The 18,164-nt window shown below is 47.0% G+C and overlaps 1 protein-coding gene across 11 annotated transcripts in view; it reads left to right on the top strand.

The window, feature by feature from the left end:
* The window catches only part of MARCHF2 (membrane associated ring-CH-type finger 2), a 1,824,254-nt gene that overhangs the window by 1,726,631 nt on the left and 79,459 nt on the right, over window positions 1–18,164 (top strand). The window lies entirely within an intron of this gene.

Below are 18,164 nucleotides of genomic sequence, written 5' to 3'. Positions count from 1 at the left end.
GAGTTCTGGTGGGTTTATAGTGGGAAAACAGTGTTTACAAGTAGACTGGGACTAACCCATGAAGTCATCGATGCACAAGGGTCACTACTTTGAATTGTATGTATCCACGTACAGGAAGCCAGTGCAGATCTTGTCTGTAAGTGGAGATTTGTTCTCTCCTGGATATCCAAAAATCTTCCACGTTGCTTTCCAAGCGTGACACATGACGTCACGCCATGCTAGGCCCTTTCCTCTTCTCCAGGCCTCACAAGCTTTTTTTCCCCCTATGTATTATAAAAGCCCCTTATTTTAGAGGCTTAGTGTCTTGCAATGGTGAAACACAACGTTGCCACGGACCCGTGCATCCTGCTGCTTTGTGATTGATAACCTTTTGGTAATTAGCTTAAGGTTACGTTAGCAGAGGCACCAGGCTCATTCACAGGTGTTCCAGGATGCCAGGAGTCTCAGTTACAGCGTAAGGAATTGCTGAAACTACCGTTATTTATATGTGTATGCTTTATGTCAAAGTCCCTGCTTACATATTGTTTTATGTCATCACTATAGATCCTGTATTCCACTAGTTCCTGAGCGGATGTGTCCAGTAGCACTCCTGCCTAGGGGACCTGGTCACACAGGCTGTTTAATAGACCGTTTCCTTGGGGAGGTGGAGCACAGCGTCTAAGACTTCCGAGAGTTAGAGTCATCATCACGTGAGACCTGACAGTGTCCAATACTTCTTGATCTGTCAGCTGCATTTGACACTGTTGACCACTCTCTGCTTTCTTATCTCTCTTCTGGGTCTGTTCTCAAATAGTTCAAATCTTACCTATTCAACCGCACTTATTCTGTCTCCTAGGCTGGTAATACCTCTTCTACTCTGCCCCTTTAACATGGTGTCCCTTTTTATGTTGATGGTACTCATTTTCTATCCTTCTTTCTCATCTCTGATCCAAAGGAAAATAAGTCTTGCCTATTGGTCTTGCAATCATGGAGAGCTGATCACTTTCTAGTTTTAAATTCCTCTAAAACTGAGCTCCTTTTCTTTCCAGCTTCTCCGGTTTCCTCCTCCGCTTCCACCAGTTTCTATTTCTTTTGCTCCCTCTACAGTTTCAATTTCCTCTACAACTCGAAATCTTGGAGCCTATCTGGACTCTTCACTCACTTTTGCACATAACATTTCTTCCATATCCTGTTCATGGCACGCACATCTCTATAACATTCGTAAAGCTCGTCCTTTTCTTTTCATGCTTCTAAACTGCTACTATCCTCACTAATCTTCACTCGCCTTTTGTGTTGATCTTGTCATCTTTTTGGTGTTCATATTTCGCACTTAAGTCCTCTTAAATCTAGTTATAACTCGTCTATTCACTTATTATTCTCTCTTTCTCCTCGTAACTCCATCCCTCCTGCTATTTCCTCTTTGCAGTGGCTTCCTTTCCATTCTCGCTTTAAATTTAACTTCCTCTGTCTTTAAGTCTCTCCACAATCTCTCCCCACCATATCTGTCTTCTCTTTTATTGTTTTACTCCCATCCACAGCCTCTCTCCATTCACTCTCCCAATTTCGACTTACTGTCTCTTGGCCTCCTTGTGCTCAATCACGTTTCAATTCTTTTGTCTTGTTGGCTCTGCTGTACTGGAACACGCTTCCTCTTCATCTTCGTTCTCTTTCTTATTACCCTCTTTTCCACTCTCACCTCCAACATCATCTTCTCTCCATTTAACAGGTCTTTTTCGGGCTTTCCTCATTATCCACATTTGTTGTACCATTTTTAATGTGTTTGGCGCTTTGGTGTAAAGCGTGTTATGAATACAAATGAAATACAAATTAAAAAAATACAAAACGAGATGTGTACTTTAAATGCATGGGTACGGTAGGGGTGAATATTAGTCAGTGCACCTTCCCTTAGCTTGGTTGAAGTTGAGCTTAGACTGTATCCTGATTAGAGCTATACATTTAATCATAGAAGCCTTGGCAGCAGAACCTCGCAAACAACTGGTATTCACTAGCCAGTCTTTAATTGAATATAAGGGACACAGGGTGATTTTTGAGGTTACTTGTGCCTAGCTTGCTGCGTGTTTTCCAAATAAAACCTAAAACGGTTATATATTTTTATGTTCTTTATTGGTTAAGTGTCATAAGCAATCGTTTCGTATAAATTAGTGCCAACATACTCCATTTGGAGGCACATGCTTTTGTTTTGCCCTTAACCGGGCTTTGTCAAGGCACAGTTTCAAATAAGTGTATCAGGTATATGTTGTGTTTCGTCAAATCGTTTTATTACACATTACGGTTTGCTGTCTACTTCTCACTCAAAAAGAATTAAAAATCTAACTGGAGTACCCAGAACTGTCCTGATATATTTTTGTCAGAAGTCATTCACAGTTACTTGTACACACTTACCAAGGTGTAACCGCCATAGGTGTGTGTTCACCCTTCGTTAATCAGCCAGGTATTCTATAACCTTGCGCAATTTTGCTCTTTAATACACTTCTCACTCATACAACAATTCCATCACATAGTTCATATCCATGCATGATTTATGAAAAATACAGTTAGTATTGTAAATCAGAGTGGTTGATTGCTAGGTGGACAAGCTTAGTGGTTTTCTGGGATCATAATATTTTCAGATCTCTGTGGTCTGTTCCCTGTTCGTGATACTCTTGCCTTTTGCGTTGCCCTCCTGGGCATTTTGAATCTTGCTGCCGCCTTTGTTTTGTATTTTGTGCCCTTCTGTGCCTGCCCGTGTCCCCGGTTTCCTCTCTCCCCTTCCGTCTCCGTTCACCTCCTTCCCTCCCACCTCCCAGCCTGCCCTCCCCCTGATTGGCTCACTGTCCCTGGGAGCTTGGTGTAGACCGCCGGTGCTCACCTTGCTCGCCATTTCACCTCGGCTGAGTTGGGTGAGTGTGGCGAGATACTCTTACCTTTTGCGTTGCCCTCCTGGGCATTTTGAATCTTGCTGCCGCCTTTGTTTTGTATTTTTTTGCCCTTCTGTGCCTGCCAGTGTCCCCTGTTTCCTCTCTCCCCTTCCGTCTCCTTTCCCCTCATGCCCTCCCGCCTCCCAGCCCACCCACCGCCCCCCCTGATTGGCCCTTCTTCCCTTATCTCTGGCCTTCCCGGGGCAGCCCCCTGCCCCCAAGACTAAGGGCCCCTAGGCAAAGGGCAGCTCCCATCTAGGCGTCTCCTGGTTGTGTCTGCAGGTGTCCGCCAGCCACCTTCCCTCTGACTTCCCTGCTTACCCCCTAATGCCACATATGGTTTTCCCCCTGTTGTTTATAGTTTGCACTGTATCAGTATTTCAAATTGCATTGTGAACCTAGGCCTTTCTCCCTCTATTCAGGATTCTCAAACATAGGTGGTTTTCCCCCTGTTTTTAATTTGCACTGTATCAGTATTTAAAATTGCATTGTGAAACGTAGGCCTTTCCCCCTCTATTCAGGATTCTCAAACCTAGGTGGTTTTTTCCCCTTGTCTTAAAACATGCATTTGGATAATTCTTTATCCTGAGTGTTGTCGTCTTGTCCTTCACTAGTGTTCCCCTCTCACTTCCACCCTCTCCTCTCCCCTCCTACTCTATGGTGCTCTCTGTCTCTCCTATCTTTTCTAAACTGCTTCTCTATTGACTATCATGCTTTCCACACGTAATCTGGTAGGAAGAAGTTTAAAAAGGACATCCTGGTCTCCAACCCAGGCCTCCCTATCGCTGACACCTATACCAGTGCATACAGCAAGGAAACTGTCACCGACATCCTCTTTGTCGTTCCCTCGCCAGACCTATGGACCCTACATATGGTCTCTGTGCTCTCTCCTTTCTCTTCTCCCATTAAAGGCAGCACCCGGTGGCATGCCCTCCTGTCCTCCTTCCATTCCTCTAAGATAATCATTAATGTTTATTCAAATGGGACCGTCCTGGTCCAAGGCCCTCAAGCCAACCTTCACCTCTTTGATAGACACTTCCCGCGCCTCATTAATTTCCTTTCTTCTCCTCCTGTCCCCTCTCCACCTCCACGGCCTCCTTGCCTCGCCCACTGCCTCCTCCTCGGCTACCTTGCCCTCTCACTCCCTCTCTGCCCCCCCCGGGCTCCTTCCACACCTCTGCAGGTCGTACCTCTGATCGTACCCCTCCCCGGAAGTCCTTCAAGGATGGCAACCTCCACATTGCCACTCTTAACTCTTGCTCAGCTGTCAAACACTCCTCCGACATCTGCCGCCTTCTGGAAGAACTTAACCTTGATGTCCTCGGTCTCCCCGAGACTTGGTTCAGGGCCAGCTCTGTCACAAGCTTTGACACGCTCCTCCCTGATGGCTACAAGATCCTCTCCTCGCCCAGGTCCAACCGTTCCAGAGGGGGTGTAGCCCTGATCTTCCCCGAGTGGATTCCTGCCTCCGTCATTCCTACGCAGGCCTACTCCTCTTTTGAATGCCTCATCTGCAGGCTCTCCCTCTGCCCTAGCCATTCCTAGCAGACCTCTCCTCCTCACTCCTGTCCTCGACCACTCAACTCCTCCTTCTTGGAGACTTCAACATGCCCCTGGATGCCTCCTGTCCACCCTCTGGAGTCTTTTGCGACCTCTGCGACTCTCTCTCACTCACTCACTATTCTCCGACTCACTCTGCAGGGCACACTCTGGATGTTCTGATCTCATCAGACCATCCCCTTTCTGTCCCTCTCAACACTCCTCTCTCCTGGAGTGATCACTTTCTCCTTTCCTCCCATCTCACACTCTCTAACCCACAGACCAAGCCACTTCCATCACTGCCACCCACCTTCTCGGTCTTCTGACTCATGAAGCGCCTATCAGTTGAGGCTTTCGCCACCACTTTCTTACCCACTCCCCTCCCCCTTTGGCTGACTCTCACCCTGACACTGCCCTCTCCACGCTGTTATATCTGATACTCTTGATATCCTTGCCCCTTTCATGAGGATCCACCTGAAGCCCAAAGCCAAGTGCAACTCCTGGTATGACTCAGACATCGTCACCCTTAAACGCAAGTCCTCTGACAAACTGGCCTGCCGCTTGCTCCAAAGGCAATACCGCCTCACCAAGAAGAGAGCTTATATCCAAGCCTGCGTCTCTGCGGCATCTAACAACTCAGCTGAACTCTTTAAAATATGCAAGGAACTGGCCGATCCTGCCGCAGTCCCTACCTCTTCTGTCCCTACCCAGGCCCTCTGCACGGCACAGTCTTCTCACTTCGGCCCTCATTACAAGTCAGGCGGTGGACCATGGTGCTATTAGCACCATGGTCCATGCCGGATTCCGCCATGGTGGATGGCGGAATTACCGCCCCATTCCAAGGTGAGTGGGGCGGTAATTCCCCATTCACCATTTGCCCTTCCCCATTCCCATTTTTGCCCCATAGGGCATAATGGGGATGGGGAAGGCGCTAATTACGGCTCCGTAAATTACGGTGCCGTAATTAGCACCAAGGTCGCTTAGCGCCTTGGACTTTTACGCCTGCAAAAAGCAGGCGTTAAAGTGTGAATCAGGCGTTAAGGGTTAACGGCGCCGACGGCGCCGTTAACCCTTAGCGCCTGACTTATAATGAGGGCCTTCATCTCTAAAACTCAGAACATCCTGTCCTCACTCTCCTCCTCCCCCCTCCCTCCCTATACTCCCTGCTCTTCCTCTGGCCCTTCTGCAGCCACCCCTCCTCCCTCCTTCTCTGCCTTTCCCCTGTTCTCTGCAGACGAGGTTTCTAGACAAGTCCGATCTATGAAAGTCTCGTCATAACAGGTTCACCCCTGTTCCTCCAAAACCATCAAGGACCACATTGACAGCCTGGCACCTGCCCTGGCTGACTTCTGCAACCACTCCTTCGCCAGTGGAGTCTTCCCATCCCCCCTGAAGCACTCCCTTGTGCACCTTCTTCTTAAGAAACCCTCTGCTGGTCCTTCCTGCCCGGCTAACTATCGCCCAATCTCCATCACTCCCTTCCTAGGAAAGCTCCTGGAGAAACTGGTCATCTCCCAGCTTAATCTCCACACTGAATCTGTTGTTTGTCTTCATGACCATCAGTCTGGCTTCGGAGCAGCCAGAAGCACGGAAACTGCTCTCCTGAACATCCGTGAAGACCTGCTCTCCATCTTGACCCTAACACGCCCTGTGTCCTCATCTTGCTTTATCTCTCTTCTGCCTTTGACACTGTCAACCATGCCATCCTGCTAAATTGTCTCCGTGATAACCTGGGTATCACCGGTGAGGCCCTGGCATGGCTGACTTCCTTCCTCTGACCGACCCTCCCAGGTCCAACTTGGGTCCTTCCTCTCTGCTATCTTTTTCTCTACATGTAGTGTCCCCCTGGTGGTCTAACCTCTCTCCCTGGCTGTTCAACCAATACCTGGCACTCCTTGCCCACCGCATTGCCGCTCTCTGCCTCAACTTTCAGTGCTATGCGGATGACACTCCGCTCATTTTCAGGCTACCTTCGGCCACCTCTTCTCCTTCCCTCATCTCTGACAGCCTGTCTGCTATCCAGGAGTGGTGTGCCGCCAATGACCTCTGCCTTAATGCCAGTAAGACTGAGATTCTCCTCATCGGCACACCCACTCTCTCCTTTCCTGTAGCTCTCTGGCCGGCCTCTCTTGGCCCTCTTCCTGCTCCCACCTGCCAGACTAAAAACCTCAGGGTCATCTTCTACTCCACACTCTCCTTCTCTCCTCAGATCTCTGACGTCCCTAAGAAGTCACACTACCAGCTGCACCTCCTCAGAGGTATTCTTCCTTTCCTCTCCTTCCCCCAGAAGCTCACTGTCTCCAGAGCTCTGGTTCTCTCTAGGCTGGACTATTGCAACAGCCTCTTTCTAAATCTGCCTGCTTCTACCCTACGCCATCTGCAACTCATCCAGAACAGGACTACAAGACTTGTCCTTGGCCTGAAGCCCAGGGATCATATCTCTCCAGGACTGAAATCTCTGCACTGGCTCCCAGTGGCTGCGAGGATTAAGTTCAAAACTCTCTGCATCGTCCACAAGGCCTTCTGGGGCCTCAATACCTTCAACTCTCTCTTCCTAAAGATCTTCCTTCTCGAGCTCTTCGCTCATCCGCCTCCAACTCCCTCGGGGTCAGTCGCTTCTCCAAGCAACGAGTTGGTGGTCGATCTTTCTCTTCGGCTGGGGCCTCCCTCTGGAACAGCCTCCTTTAAACTTGAGGAGAACCATCTTTGGTTCCGGAAGCACCTTAAAACCTTCCTCTTTGCTTCTGCCTTCTCTCCCCCTCTCCCCTGCTGAAGTCCTGGCTGATACTGACACTGTACTGGTTACCTTGCCACCCATCTGATCTCGGGCGCAAGCCCTGCCAGTTGCACGCCTGTACTGCCTCCCTGGCAACCCTTGCACCTGGGGACTGTTTTCTGTATCCCTACAGTCCCCCCCACCAGCACTATGTCTACACTCACCCTGCACTTGCCACCAGCTGGCCGTTCTTTTATTTATCTTATTATTTTATTTCCCATGTACTGCACGTTCCCCTCTCCCCACCCCGCACTTTTCTTTTTTCCCCCTTCCCTTGCACTTGCACGATCTGAATGTCACCAGGCCTAGTAAGATTGTTGTCTGTCTTCCCTCTGTTGCCCCTCCCTTGTCTCGTCACGCCTTGAAACACTTGTGTATAGGCGCGTTATAAATGCCATATCATATTATATCATTCCCCTCCCGGATAGTTATGAGCTTACAAATCCTCCTTTTATGTAGTCAGTCTTATTGTGATTGGTCTCAATTGTTCTATAACTGAGAAGGTTCTGGAATGTCCAGTTGTGGGGGAATTGTCTGTAAGCTAAGTAGCTGGGCTGGCGTTCTTTCAGGATGGCGGCAATCCTGAAAGAACACCGGGTGTTTTATAGTTTTGAGTTAGGTGGTTTATAGTACAACGGTCAGCACAGAAGTGTAGTTATATTTTCTTACACTGATACTTAACTTAGGCCAAAGGTAAGGCCTAAAGTAACTAGCACTGCGGCTCTCCACTAGTATATTACATACAGCACAGTACCAATTGGATCCTAATTGGATGGATGATTGTAGCTAAATCGAATCTAGATGATCCAACATTTATACATACTGTAACTGGCCTGATACTCCCTTTTTCCTCCATGGTCCTACATGAGAGCGCCAGCTCCGCCCCTCAAATACTCTGATGTGCTCCTCAAGTCAACCCCAACCGTGCAAGCTCGTACACGATTGCATTCGCCAATGCTCCTTATGAATGTCTGCATTAGCTGCAAGTGCCTCATACGCCTATGCACAATCTTCTCTGAACTGTACTGCACTGTACTCTAGTGGCTTACGCCTGGCACTATTCCTGTTTAAATGCGTTACACTGTTTTTGTCTAAATGTGCTCCACTGTGATATACTGCCAATATTGCTCATCACTATACTGACTAATACTAGTTGAACTGATTTTATTCACCCACACAAACTAGGCAGCTATCCTTGCCTGTTGCCTCAGCTACTTTTGTCCTGAGAACCTGTATTCAGATCGTCTGCTATGAATCTACTAGCCACCAGCCCACCCACTCCTGCCTGCTCTAGTAAAACTTGCATTTAGGTTGCCTGTTCTAGTAAACTTGCTATTAGGTTGCCTGTTCTAGTACATTTGCTTTAGGTTGCCTGTTCTAGTAAACTTGCTATTAGGTTGCCTGTTCTAGTACATTCGCATTTAGGTTGCCTGTTCTAGTACATTTGCTTTTAGGTTGCCTGTTCTAGTAAACTTGCTATTAGGTTGCCTGTTCTAGTACATTCGCATTTAGGTTGCCTGTTCTAGTACATTTGTTTTTAGGTTGCCTGTTCTAGCAAATTCACATTTTAGATGCCACTTGCACACCAGAAGTAGTTACTTGTTAGACCTCTAGTATAACTTAATCCGTCCACCCTGTCAACTACATAGACTAAGCTGTACCCGTACACGCCTTAATGCCTGTAACTGCCCACTATGCTTACATGTATGAGCCCAGCCAACAGTATCTAGCATCCCTTTAGCATCACGCCCCAACATTGCCTCCGAACTATGCCAGCCTGGCTCATCCTCATCATGTTCCCCTTCTGTGTCATGCCCAATCACACGCCATGTAGTAGAAACAGCGACATCCCGCTCAGCAATGGTCTAGCCAAGCTTGGCTGCCCTAGACACCACCCCATTCCCTGCCTCACACCCTTCCTGCCCACCCTCCCTCCATTCCCCCACAATGCCTCCACTTACCACACCGCTAAAATTACAGTCACTTCAGGTAACCCTCCACCCAACCTCTCTGACCTCACCAAAGAGGTCTATACTGACATCAACCAGAACTCACTTAAAATACCAGAACATCACCTCACAGCCAACACTAACATTACTACCCGTAACAACAGACTAGGCTGCCGACTTCTCACCTCACCCAGCAAAGTGCCCACTACTCCTACGACTAAAGCCACCAACACGATTGCCAATGCTAACACTGTGTCACTAAAAGGAGCCCTACTTAATGTCAGATCCCTTGTTGCTCACCCCACCGAAATCGCCGACATCATCCGCTCAGCAGATCTCGACTTCCTTGCCACTACAGAAACATGGCTCCATGCTTCATCAGGTCCTTATCTAACTCTTACGGTTCCTGACAATTACTCTATCCTCAGAGCCGACAGACCCAATGCTCGTGGAGGAGGTGTAGCTCTCATATTCAAATCTTCGCTTGACATTAGATCTGTTACCTCCCTTCCACTAAAATCATGCAAGCACCTTTCCATTAAAATACAAACTACCCCTAAGAACACCATCACCCTGGAACTAATATACAGACGTCCTGGCCCCACAGGCACCTTCGAGGAAGATATAACCTCCCTCATAGCAGAGAAATCCAAACCTCTCTCACAAAATATTATTCTAGGAGACTTTAACCTGGGATACAATGATCCTCATGACATCCCTGCGTCCTCCCTTGCTAACGCCCTCTCCGAACACAACTACACTCAACTCAACACCCTACCTACCCATCAGAAAGGTAGAACCATAGACTGGCTCGCTGCCCACAACTGTAACATCATTTGCAAGGACACCCAACCACTTATATGGACTGACCATTTCCTACTATCATTTGACATTAGCACTAACAACCCGCACCATATACAGTGCCCCCCTGCACCAGCATGTCTGACTAGAAACAAGCGCAACATTACCTTGGAAGCCATCACTCCACTGGTTCTACCCATCCTAAACACGATCCCCAACACATCGGACCTCAACCTACTAGTAGACACCTACAATGACGCCATGACTGAAGCAATTGACACTGTTGCCCCACTAAAATTACGTAAAGGTAAACCCAGAGCCCATCTTAACTCTTGGTACACACCTGAACTTAAAATATTAAGAAATAAGAAAACCAAAATGGAAATCCTATGGAAATCGAATCCCTCAGAGGAACACAAAATTAATCTCACAAACGCATCCTCCCTCTATAAAAAAGAAATATTCTGTACAAAAAAGGAATCCTACAATGTAAGAATAAACAATGCAGGCTCCAGTGCTAAAGAACTCTTCACCATCTTGAAGGAGCTAGAAAACCCCAATCCACCAAGGGACACGTCCGTGAAAGACCAACTATGGTGCACGAGCATCCAAGATGCCCTTGCGAATAAAATCACTGGCCTGCAAACGAAAATTGAAAACAAAAGACTACAACTCTCCAGTAGTAACCCCCCTACCCCTAGCTTACCCACCACCTCTAACACTAACCACGGCTTCACCTTCAAAAAGGTAAGCATACTAGAAGTGCAAAAAATCATAACTTCTCTCAAACCGTCAAACTGCAAAGGGGACAGCTGCCCCGCACAGATTATAAAAGATGCAAGAGACCTCTCCCCATTCATCTCCAAGCTAATAAACCTATCATTCTCCACTAACTCAGTACCTAACAATTTGAAACAGTCATAGCCCCTCCCTCTTCTAAAAAAAAAGACCCTGGACCCAGCCATTCCTACTAATTACAGGCCTATCACCATCGTTCCCTTCCTGCTAAAAATCCTTGACAGAGTTGCTTATCTGCAAATTCAGAATTATTTAGAGACCAACCAACTACTTGGATTGCGTCAATCTGGCTTTCGACCTCAACATGGAACAGAAACTGCCCTTGTTGATCTCAAAAGTCAGATTGATGACATTAAAGATAAGGTTAAGGCTGCCAACCTACTCCTCCCAGATCTCTCAGCAGCCTTCGACCTGGTCGACCATAAAATACTCTGTAACCACCTCTCCTCTGCTGCCCATTTCTCCTCCTCTGCTGTCACGTGGATACAATCCTTCTTGGCCAACAGAACCATGAGAGTCTTTTCCTCCGTGGCAGAAGCAGACCCCATCCCCATCACCTGTGGTGTCCCACAAGGCTCTTGTGTTTACCCCACCCTATACAATATCTTTACAAAGCCTCTCTTTGTTATAAACTGGATCGCCTGGGTGTCACCTACACAAACTACGCGGATGACACCAAAATACTCCTCACCATCTCTGGCAATTGTAATGCTGATGTCACTAGGATCAATGAAATCTTCTCCGTCATTCAGGCCTGGATGGCCACACATGGCCTCTGCCTGAATGACGAGAAGAGTGAACTGCTCCTTGTCGGTTCACCCAACAACTTACAAAAACTGAGCCCCGACTACTCCAATATCATCATCGATGGCAACACCATCACTGTCGCCAAAAATCTGAAAACACTCGGCTTTTATCTTGATGCCAATATTAACCTCACTAAACAAGTCAACTTGACCGCCTCAGCTACCACCTATAAAGGGAAACTAATCAGAGCCTGCAGACCCTTTCTTTCCACTAATAGCTGCCTTACGCTAGCTAGAGCTCTCATACAATCTAAGCTAGACTATTGTAACAGCCTCTACCTAGGTGCCAACCAATCTATAATCAGTAAACTCCAGGTTATTCAAAACAATGCGTTACGAGCAGCACTAAACATTCCTAGGCGGGAGCATATCTCCGTCACCAGGATCACATGCAAATGCCTCTCCATTCAACAGAAAATTGATTTAAAGACTCTGCCTCACTTACAAAGCCATCAACCACCTAGCCCCTCCCTACCTTACTAACAGATTCACCATGAAACCATCCATCAGAACCACTAGATCCTCCAACACTTTATGCCTCCCGGTTCCCAGATTCATCTCTAAAAGAGCCGGAGGCTCGAGCTTTACAGTCCTCGCCTCCCAACTCTGGAACACCCTGCCCCTGAACATCAAATCGTCCAAATCCTTCCAGTCTTTCAGGAAACTTGCCATTGGGTGGCTAATGACAAAAAGTCAACCTTAAGCTAGACCTAGCTATAATCTGTATATATTGTACATGCCTCACCTATGTCTTTACTGTATGCAATTACTACCATTGTCTGTATATACTGTAAATAACCTTTGCTATTGCACCACTGCTAATTACCATGTACTGTGCCTTGTAACCTGTCCTAAGCGCCCTTTTACTCCTGGGTCCGGAGCGCTATATAAATAAAATAAACAAACAAACAAATAAACTAAGCGTACTCAATACCAGACTTACCCTAAACTGCATACCATTGGTCTTAGGGCTGCGTCGGGCTTCGGCACTAGGGCACACTGTGTACACTCCACTGTAAAGAGTTGCCTTGCAGATCCTTATCAAACCTTTTAACAAAGTGTCTCCATTGCCAGCTGTGGGATTTTACAGCAGCCCTATTATTCAGAGATTATTGCGGCAGGACTGAAATTCAAGGTTGTCACATTTCGCCATTGTACAGTTTAGGACATTGGAGAGTGTAGCAAAGTCAGCTTGCATACTTGTAATGCTGTCTTCTACTGAGCTGACCCTGTCCTCCACTTTCGTAACTCTCCCCATTTCTTTCTTCAGCCCAGCTTTCAGTGTGTTTATGTTAGCTCTAATATCATCAAGATTGGTATTCACTGAGGCAAAACCAGCTTGCATACTGTTAAGCAGTTTTGTATGTCTGGCGTTTCCTACATATTTTGCTGATCAGGTCTTCCCTTGCCACTGCTAGTGTCAGATGTGGCTTTTGGTGTGTGCCTAGTGAAGGATTCCATGTTGCCTTGCTTTTTATTACTGCCACTTCGTTTGGTCGCCCTGAAGGGTAGGGGACCAAATCAGTGAGTAACTAAATTGTGTTGATCCTGAACTCCAAATGAGAAGGAGCACTATTTATGCTTTTTGCTAGTCAATAAGCACAGATCAAGACTTATTTATCTGTGCAAGCGGTATTCGCGCCGAAAACCGGTGCTAATACAGCTGAAAAATACCTCCAGCCTTCGGTAAATGAACCTAGGTGCCCAGAATTAAACCACAGGTGCACACAATGCACTCCAGAAGGCTACGTAAAACACACCCATGCCCCAAACACTGTTCCCAACACCATGCTGCCATTATTCGTTGGAAGCTGGGACAGGCAGCTGCTCTTGCTGCGCCTGGACCTTGAGATGCAGGCCAACCAGGCCAGCGCACAGGGAGGCCAGGGGCAGGGGGAATAAGGCAGAGGGGGAGGAGGAGGAGACCGGTCCAAGCAATGCGAGCACCCATCCCCAGGGTCAGGCCATCATTCTGGGCCCTCAGCTACACCCAGTTGGTTACTGTAAGTGATTTTCCGGCACTTCACCTAAGTCAATGCCTAGCATGTAATGCACAACTGAAATCCTTATTTAATTATTTGTGTCTATAAGTTCTTTTATTCTGAACGATGTACCACTTATATCACGCCCCACTCTTTGAACACCCCCCCTCCCCCCGGTCACACTGAACCAGGAATCAGGCTGGTTTGCAAAGTTAAAATATTTATTTAGGTATTTCACAATATAATCACACTATTTTTAATGGGTATACAATAATCACCAATGGGGTGATGTCACTCTAAGCAATCTCTTTAATCACAAGGAGTAATGATGAGCAAAAACCATGCAACACAGAAATGATACTTTGGTGGGTTTGTTCAATCAAATGGCAATGTGGTTACTCTTTTCCCCTGCACACCCCTCACCCCCCCAATATGCAATGTAGAGAGATAGGAGGAGAGAGAACAGGTTTCAGGAATGCAGAATTCAAGCAAATATATCAATCCCAATTTCCCCCAGCAAACACAAGAGAGAAACAGAACTGATTGGCAAACTGTCAAAATGGTTTTAAAGTTGGCTTTGAATGGAATGGGGAAAACACTTAAAATTGTTTAAATGACTGAGATGGTTTAAATTCTAATGGGAGCCGCTTTATATGGTTGCAGACAAACACTAGCAATGATTTGAGAGCAAACAGCAATGTGTAAACTTAATTTTAAAATTGAAGAAGTTACGGACGTTTTCGTGGAGGTCATTTTTTTCAGATAGAGGCAAATTGTAAAACAAGGATGCTCTTTTAAAAAGACAAACAGGATTTCTTTACACTAGGGATGGACTATGAAGACGCAAATACTACACAACAGCACAGCCACCAGACCAAGACGCCTCTGGATCAGGTTTTTGCCTGCCGAGACGCTTGCCTTCTTCAGAAAATGTATATCAGCGCAAAGATCGGTTTAACACTAATAGTACAGAAGGAGATGATAGGGATGAGATTGAGAGTTCAGGCAATACAAAATATTTCGAACAATGCAGTTCTGGGTAGAAGAGAGGATGGGTTTGGATAGGGATGACTATGGACAGTAAATAAACTAGTGACAGTCTTATACTAAGGCTACTTACTATATAGGTTTGAACAGAACCGTCAGGAATTCTGGTCTGTGAGGATCAGGGGTTCTGGTCAGAAATTCTAGGATTCTGCTGGGCACACCGGACTGGACAGCAAGGCGCTCTGGTCTGCAATCAGCAAGGCGCTCTGGTCACGGTAGGACTGGACTGGATCTGCAATGGCTCTGGTTCACAGCTATCTGGTAACAGCACGGCTCTACTAGGTTGGGTCTTTGGATTCTGGCAATAATTCTTAGCAGGAAAGCAGTACAGCACAGCCAGGCTCTTCTTTGGTTCCCCTTAGATGTCTGGGGTAAATTCTGGTTTCTGGAATTTTCAAGGCCTAGCTGAGAATGGTTCAGCTATGGAAATGGGCCTTTCTGCTTGCCAAGTTTCTGGAGTCTGGAATCTGGAATATGGATAGTTCTCCTTCAGGGTGCTTCGCCAAGATCGGGATGGTGGGTGGATCTGTGTGTCTTTCTAAGTCCTCAGCTGTCTCCATTTATGCATTTGATAAAGGGACGTGTATGCTGAATTATCCTAAGCCCACCCCCTAGGTAGGCTGTTGGCCTACCTAGGGGGGAAAGCAGGATGGCACCATGATGATGTGGTTTTATTAGTCAGAGAATCCTCCCCTTGGCTTTTGAACATTTTTTTAGTATGATACATATTTACAATTTTACAAACTTTATAAACTTTATAACAATAACATATCTAGATCACATATATTGTGGAGCAGATGGTCTTCCAAGCCCCATCGCGGTACGATCTTGGGTCTGGATTTGACAGAATTTTGCACTTTTTGTCCAGGACACAATATCTAGTTTGTCCAAAATTGGTACACATGTGCGCATTTTATATGGGCATAAGCGTGTGAAGTTTCATACTTCTGACATCAATACATTTGGTATAATACCACAATTTCTACAGTTACATCCCAGAACATAGCACAGAGTTCTGGCTCGTCTTAAAATGTGCAGCAAAATGTTAGGTTCAGACGTCCGAGGTTTTTAAAATTGTCCACAGTAAATGATCAGTCTTTTTAGAAATCTGCTTTTTGTCCATTGTGAATCAACAAAATTGTCTGTCCCCGCCTCCTTTTCCTTCTTGCAGCTTCAGCAGCAATCTCTGCCCACTTCCTTCTGGCAGAGGCCCTTTACAATCCTTCCTGATTAGCATCTCCATGACTGGGAGGAAGCCCATTGTGCTCTTCCCAGAGCAGCCCAAGTGCCCCTCTCCTCTTAATCAACACATGAATGTGAGTTTCTGGCCTAGAGAGCAGGAGGGAGGTGCCTTGCCCATTGGGGGAAGTTGTTTGTAGTTTTGGTTTGAATCAGGCTTACTTTAAAAGTCACTTTGTTACATTTTTCTTTGTTGAAAATAAACTTGCAATTTTAAAACAAACATCTAGAACACTGATTCCAGACTCTAAACCATGAAGTTTAAATAGTTACAACCTAGGTTACTATTGATAACAGGTCACTTAGATTTTAGACATTAGATCTTAATGGTACAAGTTTACAGTTTTAAAACAGGATTTTGAAATAGTCCTTCAGGCAGCCACTGGTACTGCGCCCAGATTTTGACAGCTTTCACAGGCAGGCAAACTGGCTGTGGATATTTTTGTGACCAATTCAGCTTGTCATGATATTGCAATTCCCCAATGCTTTCTTGGCTTCAGTAAAATGTGACACCCCGCAAGAAGATTGGTTGTTTGCAGGTGTTTAGGACCAGCATTTAGTATTTTCAGCAACCAAGAAAAGATTTAACTGCAAGATTTCGGATTTCTTTCAGCAGGCACTGCTTTTCATCTGTGCTCCATTTTTACATGTTGGGCAGCCCAATGACATGTTTCAGAAGTGCAGTCTCCATTCCACCACTGACAACATGCATGGTAGATTTGGAAGCCATCTTTTTGTGCTTGGTAGAGCGCAATTTCCTTAGGTTTTGGCGCGCATGGGGTTTTCGTGGCCATTTTGATGATTCTGGTGCCACCAGCACACAGCGATGCCACAGGGCAGAGCAGAGTGGGTTAAAACATCCCACATTACTGAGTACTGCCTCAACAGTACAATGCCACAATGCATCACTGAGCTGTTGGCCACAATCCATGGAGACATCGGGAGCTGGATCAAAATCCGTACAGTTGTGCCCCCACTGGTGAAGCTGGTCTCAGTCCTGCAATTCCTGTGGACAGGCACCTTCCAGCACACTGTGGCCATGATGCACAGCCCACATTCTGTGCAGTTCTGGCCCAGGTGCTGAATGCCCTCTTGTGCCATGTTAACCAACATAGTGCACTGCCCACCACCCAGGCCAACAACATGAAGGCAAGGTTCTATGCCACTGCACAACTGCCTAATGTCATAGCATCCATTGACTGCACCCATGTTGCGTTGGTGGTGCCCCAGGCCCATGAGGCGTATACAGGAACCGGAAGCACTACCACTCCCTCAACTTCCAGGTGACTTGTGGGCCTCACCTCATTATCACCCCCTGCTGTGCCAGTTACCTAGGTTCCACCCATGACTCCATGGTCCTAAGCAACAGCACACTTCCAGGATACATGGAGAGGCACAGAGGACAACGGAGGTGGATAGTCGGTGGGTACAATCCCTGAATCATATGCACGGTGAAGCAACAAACCAAAAGGGTCTGGAGGGGGGGCAACACTGAAACGAATCATGGCATGACAAGTGAATGCACTGGCAGCACCTGCACCAACGACGGGGCATCCAAGGGAGCATGCACACGTTGGACACACCTGTACGCACACTCTGATGTACACACACTGCTGTCATCATAACGACACATTATAATGCATGTACCACAATGCATTAGGAATGCGGCACTGCGCAGATCGACACAGCAGCTTTTAACAGCATGTCCACCTATGCCACAGCCATGTGCAGTCACCTGGGACACGCCACAGAACACCCGCCAGATTTCCACAGGGCGCATGTACAGGCAAGGGCATGCATGCCACCTGCACAGACACCACACTTGCACATTGCATGGGTGGGATGCACACATGCTTGCATATGGCTAATGATGCCACAATACCTTGTGATAGCAGACCCATGAATGAGACAACTGACTGATATTTGTATGCTACCCCAGGCAGGTGACTCAGGATATACGCAACTCCCATGTCTGATGACCCCTTGTGTGACCCACATACACGACACAAAATTGTCTACAACCATGCCCACAGCCGGACACGTTTATGCATTGAATGCATCTTTGGACTCCTCGAGGCACGATTCTGTTGCCTAGATCGCCCCGGTGGGGCCCTAATGTATGCCCCTGACAAAGATGGGAAAGGTTTTCTGGTGTGTGCAATGCTACACAACATTTGTCTGAGGAGGAATGTGTCACTACCACCAGACACGGACAGGCCACACCCAGAGGAAGACGCAGAGGAACAGCATGAGGCAGTAGCCAGAGCAGATCCTCACAGGGATGACAAGAGGGAAGGGAGACTGGTCCGGCAGGCACAAATAGACAATTT

The sequence above is a fragment of the Ambystoma mexicanum genome, chromosome 1p (genome assembly GCF_040938575.1).
Source record: "Ambystoma mexicanum isolate Mex_15411 chromosome 1p, UKY_AmexF1_1, whole genome shotgun sequence".
NCBI classification, from domain to species: Eukaryota; Metazoa; Chordata; class Amphibia; order Caudata; family Ambystomatidae; genus Ambystoma; species Ambystoma mexicanum.
Note: the sequence above shows the minus strand (reverse complement) of the source record. Positions and strands in the feature narration are given on the sequence as shown.